Raw genomic sequence first — 8,293 nt, 5'->3', positions numbered from 1 at the left:
GTTCCATTTTTCTCCTTCCTTTTTGGACTGTTACAGTTTGTTAACCTTTTGGTCAATATTCACAGCAGCAGGTTTGTCATTGCAGCCTCTGTCCTGATTTCCTCTCTCTCTTCATTTGCGCAGGGCGCCTCTGAGTGTGTACTTGCGCATGCAGAAGGCTGAGTTTGAAGTTGTTCTGCAAGCAGATGCTTGATGTTTGTGGTCCGGACGGACCCAGTGAGGCAAAGATTACATCCTGCTCCAGCTTTAATCAAAATATTGGATTACAGGCTATTGTGCAAGAGGGCAGAGCTGTGTTCCAGAGTGGCGCACGCCCTCTGCCATCGGTGCGCACACAGGGCAGCTGGTCTAGGCTGACAACACTACAGGAGCACGCACAGCTTGTTAACACTTTTGCTCGACATAACTCCCAACAAATTGGACAATCAATAACAGACAAACATGTGTGTCAATTAATTTATTAGAGCTCTGTCTCCCTTGATCTTTTCATTCTTTTTGGAAACTCACTGTGTTCTTTTGTGTTTTTGGGAGTATTTGTTTGAAGAGTTAGGAGTTTATGATAAACATCCACAATATTTAAGCCTGAACGTAATATTGGCAACATAAAAATAGTTTGTTGTAGGAGTTGGCAATCTGTATGTTATAGCTTTGTTTATTTTAAAACATAATGTCACATAACTGTCCTGAAAAAATTTCAATCGAACATAAATAAATTATTTAATTATTTAATACCTCAAGGCTCCACTTCAGATGCTGAAAAACAACAGGCTGAGCTGATAACAGACATGAAGGAAAAACATCCACACTCTCTCATCATGATTTTGGGGACTTAAACCATGCAAACCTCTCCAATGAACTTCCCAAATACAAACAGCACATTAAGTGTCCCACCAGGGATAAAACACTCTGGACCACTGCTACACAACTTTAAAGGATACATATGCTGTCACCAGGGCTGCTTTGGGACTTTCCGACCACTCCCTGGTCCATCTCATGCCAACCTACAGGCAGAAATTAAAGGCTTCTAAACCTATGTTTCGCACTGTTAAAGACTGGACTGATGAGTCAAAGCAGATGTTACAGGCCTACTTTGACTGCAGCCACTAATGTAAACCAACTTACTGAGGTGGTGACATCATACATCAGTTTCTGCGAGGACGTGTGTTTGTATGTGTGTTCCAAATGCTTCTGCGTTTGGAATGGTTTGAAAAACTTGACTGCCTTCATGAGACCTTCCCTCAACCCAAAGCAGAATCCTCACCTGGCTAATAAGTTAAATGGCTTCTATTACAGGTATGAAAAGCAGCAGTTCACGCCTCAACCCAACTCCTCCACATCACATTCAGACACAGATTCTTGCCATACACCAAATAGCCCCGTACCTTCAGACCCCCTGCCTGCACTAAGGATCTCAGAGAAGGATGTAAATAGGGTCTTTTTGTGCCTGAAAACAAGGAAGGCCTTAGGACCTGATAATGTCTCCCCATAATGCCTGAGAGCCTGCGTCGACCAGCTGGCACCCATCTTCACTGAGGTCTTCCACAAGTCCCTGGAACTGTGTGAGGTTCCCTCCTGCTTCAAATGCGCCACCATCATCCCAGTTCCCAAGAAACCCACCATAACAGGATTAAATGAATACAGGTCTGTCGCCCTGACTTCTGTGGTCATGAAATCCTTTGAGCGACTGGTGTTGAAGCACCTGATGGACATCACAGGCAGGTTGGACCTCCTGCAGTTTGCCTACTGCGCAAACAGTCGGCAGATGATGCAGTCAATATGGGACTGCACTTCATCCTGCAACACCTCGACCACCCAGGGATGTACGCCAAGATCCTGTTTATGGACTTCAGCTCAGCCTTCAACACTATCAATCCAGACATCCTCCACCAGAAGTTCATCCACCTCAAGTCTCGGCCTCCAGGATATGTTTTCTCCCCACTCCTCTTCTCCCTCTACACAAATGACTGCACCTCGGCGGACCCGTCTGTGAAACTCCTGAAGTTTGCAGATGACATAACTGTAACTGGACTGATCCAGGACAGTGATGAGTCTGCATAAAGACAGGAGCTGGATCAGCTGGTACACTGGTGTGGTCACAACCATCTGGAACACCCACTCAAGACTGTGGAGATGATAGTGGACTTTTGGTGAACACCACCTCCACACAACCCCTCACCATCTCCAACAACACTGTGTCTGCTGTGGACCACTTTCGGTTCCTAGGAACACATAGAAAATGTTCAGAAGAAAGCCCAGCCAAGACTGTACTTCCTGAGATAATTCAAGAAGTACAACATTCCACAGGAGCTGCTGGTCATCTTCTACATGGCCATATTTCAGTCTGTCTTGTCTTCGTCCACCTCAGTGTGGTTTGGCTCATCCACAAAACAAGACAGGTCCAGATTGCAACAAACAATCAGGTCTGCAGAGAGAATCATCAGGGCTGACCGTCCCTCCATCCAGGACTTATACAGGCCTAGGATCAGGAAAAGGGCAGCTAAAATCTTTGCAGACCCCACACATCCTGCACATAAACTGTTTAGGCTTTTACCTTGATGCTACATAGCGCTGTCTGCTAAAACCAGCCGTCACAGAGATAGCTTCTTCCCCTAGGCTGTTTCTCTGATGAACACCTGACAGTCAGAGTTCAAGAACAACACCATGCATACTTGGACTGATCTCGGATGCAGGTGTGCTAATGGTCCCAAATGCAGGAGTTGTAGCCATAGATCTGAGGCTGATGAAAATTGTGCAGTTTTCATCCTTGAGAAAAATCTTGCTTAACTAAGTTCTTCTTCATATTAAAAGTATTCCGGCCGCTGGCCTTGCACAAATATTGCAGCGAGCATAATTTACACCGCATTTTGAAAAGTGGAGCCATACTTTCCAGCTCTTTCTATTAGCCATGCTTTGTTGACGGTACCAGCGGCTACTGACGTCATTATGCTCTTGTGCGTGCAATGCTGTGTTCATGTCCGGCATGAAAAATCCTCCACTCTTCCACTTCCTCAGTGTTACAATGATGCGTTTAGGTACCAAAACATGGTACCGTTTGATTTTACGTGAATCGTTACTCGGTAGTACTGATGGAATTTGGCCGGTACCTATAAAAGTACAGAATTCGGTACCCATCCATAGTCATTATGGAGATGCTTTTGAAAAATGTGTCTTCTGTCTTCTGCTAGATCTATAAGGATCACGATGTTCTGCAGACGTCTGAGAAATGTGGACATTTTTGTCTGCTTAAGGAAAGAACACATCAGCTGGATCTTCTAATTGGATCAGGAATGAAATTAATTCCTCTCCAGGAAACTGTGATGTCTCTGCATTAGTTGATTCAAGTGTCTCTAGTTGTGACATTCAAGTGTCAGAAAACCTGATCTGAGCGGACCCCCTGAGATGAACCCCTTTAGACCCAGAGCCTATACTGGAAACCTGTTGGGTATCTGCCTTAGCTGATTCATTTTCTGGCATGGTTCTGTTTGAACAGGAAGAATCGTTTTAAGTCTTGACAATTTGAACCTTAATTATCATGTATCGCTACTTGTGCTTGGATTTTAGCAGAAACACAATTTAAGTCGGAAATCTGTGATGTTTGTCTTATCTCATTTGAGTCTTGATGACTGCTGTCAGAGGTTCTTTGCCTTAGGTTATCAGAATATAAATCCAGCCTATAGAGGGTAGAAGGATTTCTTTTTGGCATTTCAAACAAAACAGGATCTGCTAAAGTCAAAGGGGCGCTTTGATGCAACCTTCTGAGTCCTTCAAATGGTTTTCTGGAGCTTTTATAAGGAATCTCTTAGACCTCTGCATTAGTTGATTCAGTTTCCTGGTCAGTTCTGTTGTTGCATCTGACTGTGAGGTCCAATGGTTTCTGGTGGAAGAAACAAAACAAACCTCTGCTACAGCACCAACAAGGTTTATTAGAAATATAAATTCCAATATTTTTAACTGTTTTAAATAAAAAGAACTAAGAGAGTCATTGTTACTCCTGCTGTTTACCTGTGCTTCATTCAATTTCTTCAACCTGAAATTCAGAGCATTCAGAGCAGCTATTACAATTACTATTACTATTATAAAGAATTTCTGTACGGTTTATTAAAGTTAAACAGTTCTCTTAATTATTTTGAAGTTCTATTCATTTTCCCTAGCCATTCAAATTAATTACACATGGGAAACACCCATACCAACGACATGTGCTCTCTTTCATGCTCTAAACTTGAAAACTGCCTCAGAGTTTATCTGTTTTTTCTTCCTAGAGGAAACCTCTAAAAGAGCTACGTCCATTAACATTTTACTTTTCCTTCCCATTGATAGTTATCCTGGATCAGTGCTTCTGTGTTCCTTTTGTGTCTCTGCTCTGTTCTCTCAAACCCCCAGTCAGTCGTGGCAGATGGCCGCTCACACTGAGCCTGTTTCTGCTGGAAGTTTCATCCTGTTAAAATAGAGTTTTTCCTCTCCACTGTCACCACATGCATGCTCAGTATGAGGGATTGCTGCAAAGTCAACATCCGGTAACTGTCGCAAAATGCTCATCCAGGAGGAGTGAATGCTACAAATCTCTGACTCGATGCAATCTGCTGGGTTCCTTAGATAGAAAAACTCTTTAACTAATCTGAATAAATAACTGAATCTGACTGCACTGTTTGATAATTAGGATTAATTGGAATGTATGTACCTGACTTGAAATCTGTATGATTCGATTGAAATGACGTAGCCCATTTTAAAGTTTCCCACCTTTCACACAATGCAACAGGAAGCAACACTCTCCAATTATTTTTACATCTGCCTTCCTCCCTCCCTGTTGGACGGAGTAAGGGGGAGTCAGGTTTAGCCTAAACCGGCTCAGTTATGGTTGAGGTGCAAACACACCCTCCATTTCTGCTACCTGTATGACCCCTTCTCTTTTCCAATGGTTATAATCAGTGTGACAGAGAGAGGAACCCCCAATCCTTGCGGTTTTTAGTAAAACAATGGCCACCAGTGGGCTCTACATGGACACTTTTTATCAGTTTATTATTTTACTTTGTACCCCTACACATAGCCCATTCTAAAATGGCCAAACTCTAACACTCAGTAGTTTAATCTAACCTCCCCAACAAACCTACACAATTCCAAACCCTTTGTGAAGTGCCTTGAGACGACATGTGCTGTGAATTGGGCCTATATAAATAAAACTGACCCACAACATTCTTTCCCTAAACAGCTGACAAGACTATTTAAAGTTTTGATGGAATTACGTGAATTATGTGATGGAATTAAGTTTTGGAAAGCACCTGATAAGTTCTTGGAAACTTCCATAAAACCACCTCTGTAGTGCCACTGACCTTTTTCTAATGTGAGATTGACTGTTTTCACAAAAGAAGATTTTATTAAAATGGTTTTGAAGAAAAATCTAACTTGACATAGTTTGTATACATAAGTGCTAAAGCGTCTCTAAATATTTTGTTTGGAATGGAGGTTTCACTGCTAATTTGATGATTTCGCTGGACACATTGTTGACTACAACTCCAGCAGACAAATGCAAGAAAAACAGCATATTGAAAATATTAATTTACTGATCTATTTTTCACTTCTTTATCTAGTTCTGTGTTGCAGTTTGCTGCTATAAACAATGGTTTATTTACACACAATCCTTCATTTCTCTTTATCAACATGAATAAATGATTTTGCTTTCATGCCTATACGCCAATACGCAAATCATAAAGACATCTTTAAGGGGCCCATACTTTTTCTCAGCACTCTAAATAAAGCAAATGTCTTACAAAGAGCTACTATTGAAAATTTAATATGTATAGTAGATATCCTTGGGGTGTGTTATCTACAGCACGATTTTTCCTGTTTTTTAATGTTATTTCCAGGCACACGTGCCTTCTGCCGAGCATACGGTCTCAACATTTGTTTGGTGATACCTTAACACTGGAAAACTGTGCTTCAGTTTATGGAATATGGCAGCTGGCAGCGATGCCAGTTTTGGGCCTTTAATATAGGAGCCAGTCTAATAAAGGTGTGTTTGGTTTTGCTTCAAGGCTCATGAAAGCAATGAGCATCTAAGCTCGCACTCTGGATCCAAGATTTAATTCATTCCTTATAATGAAAGATTTCCCCCTCCATCACCACCACCTTTGGCAGTCTTGGCAGCAAATGGTCACTTTCTAGCCTCCAAAATGGCATGTCTGTTTTTTATTACAGGTTTTTTTTATTACAGGTTTTTTTTTCCTTCTATTTTCATTTTTTTCTCTCTGATGTTTTTTTGGAAATAAATTAGATATCATAAATGTGAGTTGGGAATGCTCAGTCTATTATACTGTGGGCAAGCGTAGCATTTTTTGAGAAATGGACAGAGAGCAGGGTGAAAAGGGGGTTTAAACTGTTTTGTCAGTGAAAAATAAAGGGTTCCCAGAAGAGATTCTCAATCACTCATGTAATGGTAACTAAATAAAAGCAGCTTTAAAAAAATGGCTGCAGAGCTAATGTAAAGTCAAAAGAATTTCTCTCCAAACTGCCAGCTAAAAATGAAACACTGCACTGAACATGTGAAACTAAGGTTTATACTTTTAAGCAAACATAAGCTGAAGATTTGTTTTTTAGCCAAATTGTACAGATGTCAAGCACAACCAAAAAATTCGCATGACTCTTGCCAGACTCTTCATACATACATTTCTTCACATTTGTCATGTGTCATTGGCACTTTAGGAGACATATCAGCACAACATTGTGCATAATTGTGAGGTAAGAGGAAAATTATAGAGGATTCTCAAGATTTTTGCTAATACAATGCAATCAATTGCCTTCAGAAGCCACCTACTTGCAAATAGAGCTCATCTGTTTATAATTTATCTCAGAAAAATCCATCTTATCTATGAAGGCCTTGGAAGTTTGTTAGAGAACATTGGTAAATAAACCGCATCATAAAGACCAAGGAACACAGCAGACGGGTCAGCAGACCCTACTCTAAACAGGTTTAGAGTAGGGTTAGGTTATAAAACAATATCCTAAGCTTTAAACATCTAATAGAGAACTGACATAGAAATGGCTGTCTAAACTGACATTATTTAAAGAAGGAGCCAAGAGGACAATGGTAACTCTAGAGGAGCTGTAGGGATTTACAGCTCAGGTGGGAAAATCTGTTGACAGGACACTCTTTGCAAATCTGGCCTCTATGCAAGTAAGTTACAGGTCCTTCTCAAAATATTAGCATATTGTGATAAAGTTCATTATTTTCCATAATGTCATGATGAAAATTTAATATTCATATATTTTAGATTCATTGCACACTAACTGAAATATTTCAGGTCTTTTATTGTCTTAATACGGATGATTGTGGCATACAGCTCATGAAAACCCAAAATTCCTATCTCACAAAATTAGCATATTTCATCCGACCAATAAAAGAAAAGTGTTTTTAATACAAAAAACGTCAACCTTCAAATAATCATGTACAGTTATGCACTCAATACTTGGTCGGGAATCCTTTTGCAGAAATGACTGCTTCAATGCGGCGTGGCATGGAGGCAATCAGCCTGTGGCACTGCTGAGGTCTTATGGAGGCCCAGGGTGTTTCGATAGTGGCCTTTAGCTCATCCAGAGTGTTGGGTCTTGAGTCTCTCAACATTCTCTTCACAATATCCCACAGATTCTCTATGGGGTTCAGGTCAGGAGAGTTGGCAGGCCAATTGAGCACAGTGATACCATGGTCAGTAAACCATTTACCAGTGGCTTTGGCACTGTAAGCAGGTGCCAGGTCGTGCTGAAAAATGAAATCTTCATCTCCATAAAGCTTTTCAGCAGATGGAAGCATGAAGTGCTCCAAAATCTCCTGATAGCTAGCTGCATTGACCCTGCCCTTGATAAAACACAGTGGACCAACACCAGCAGCTGACATGGCACCCCAGACCATCACTGACTGTGGGTACTTGACACTGGACTTCTGGCATTTTGGCACTTCCTTCTCCCCAGTCTTCCTCCAGTCTCTGGCACCTTGATTTCCGAATGACGTGCAGAATTTGCTTTCATCCGGAAAAAGTACTTTGGACCACTGAGCAACAGTCCAGTGCTGCTTCTCTGTAGCCCAGGTCAGGCGCTTCTGCCGCTGTTTCTGGTTCAAAAGTGGCTTGACCTGGGGAATGCGGCACCTGTAGCCCATTTCCTGCACACGCCTGTACACGGTGGCTCTGGATGTATCTACTCCAGACTCAGTCCACTGCTTCCGCAGGTCCCCCAAGGTCTGGAATCGGCCCTTCTCCACAATCTTCCTCAGGGTCCGGTCACCTCTTCTCGTTGTGCAGCGTTT

The sequence above is a fragment of the Girardinichthys multiradiatus genome, chromosome 3 (assembly GCF_021462225.1).
Source record: "Girardinichthys multiradiatus isolate DD_20200921_A chromosome 3, DD_fGirMul_XY1, whole genome shotgun sequence".
Lineage (NCBI taxonomy): Eukaryota > Metazoa > Chordata > Actinopteri > Cyprinodontiformes > Goodeidae > Girardinichthys > Girardinichthys multiradiatus.
Note: the sequence above shows the minus strand (reverse complement) of the source record.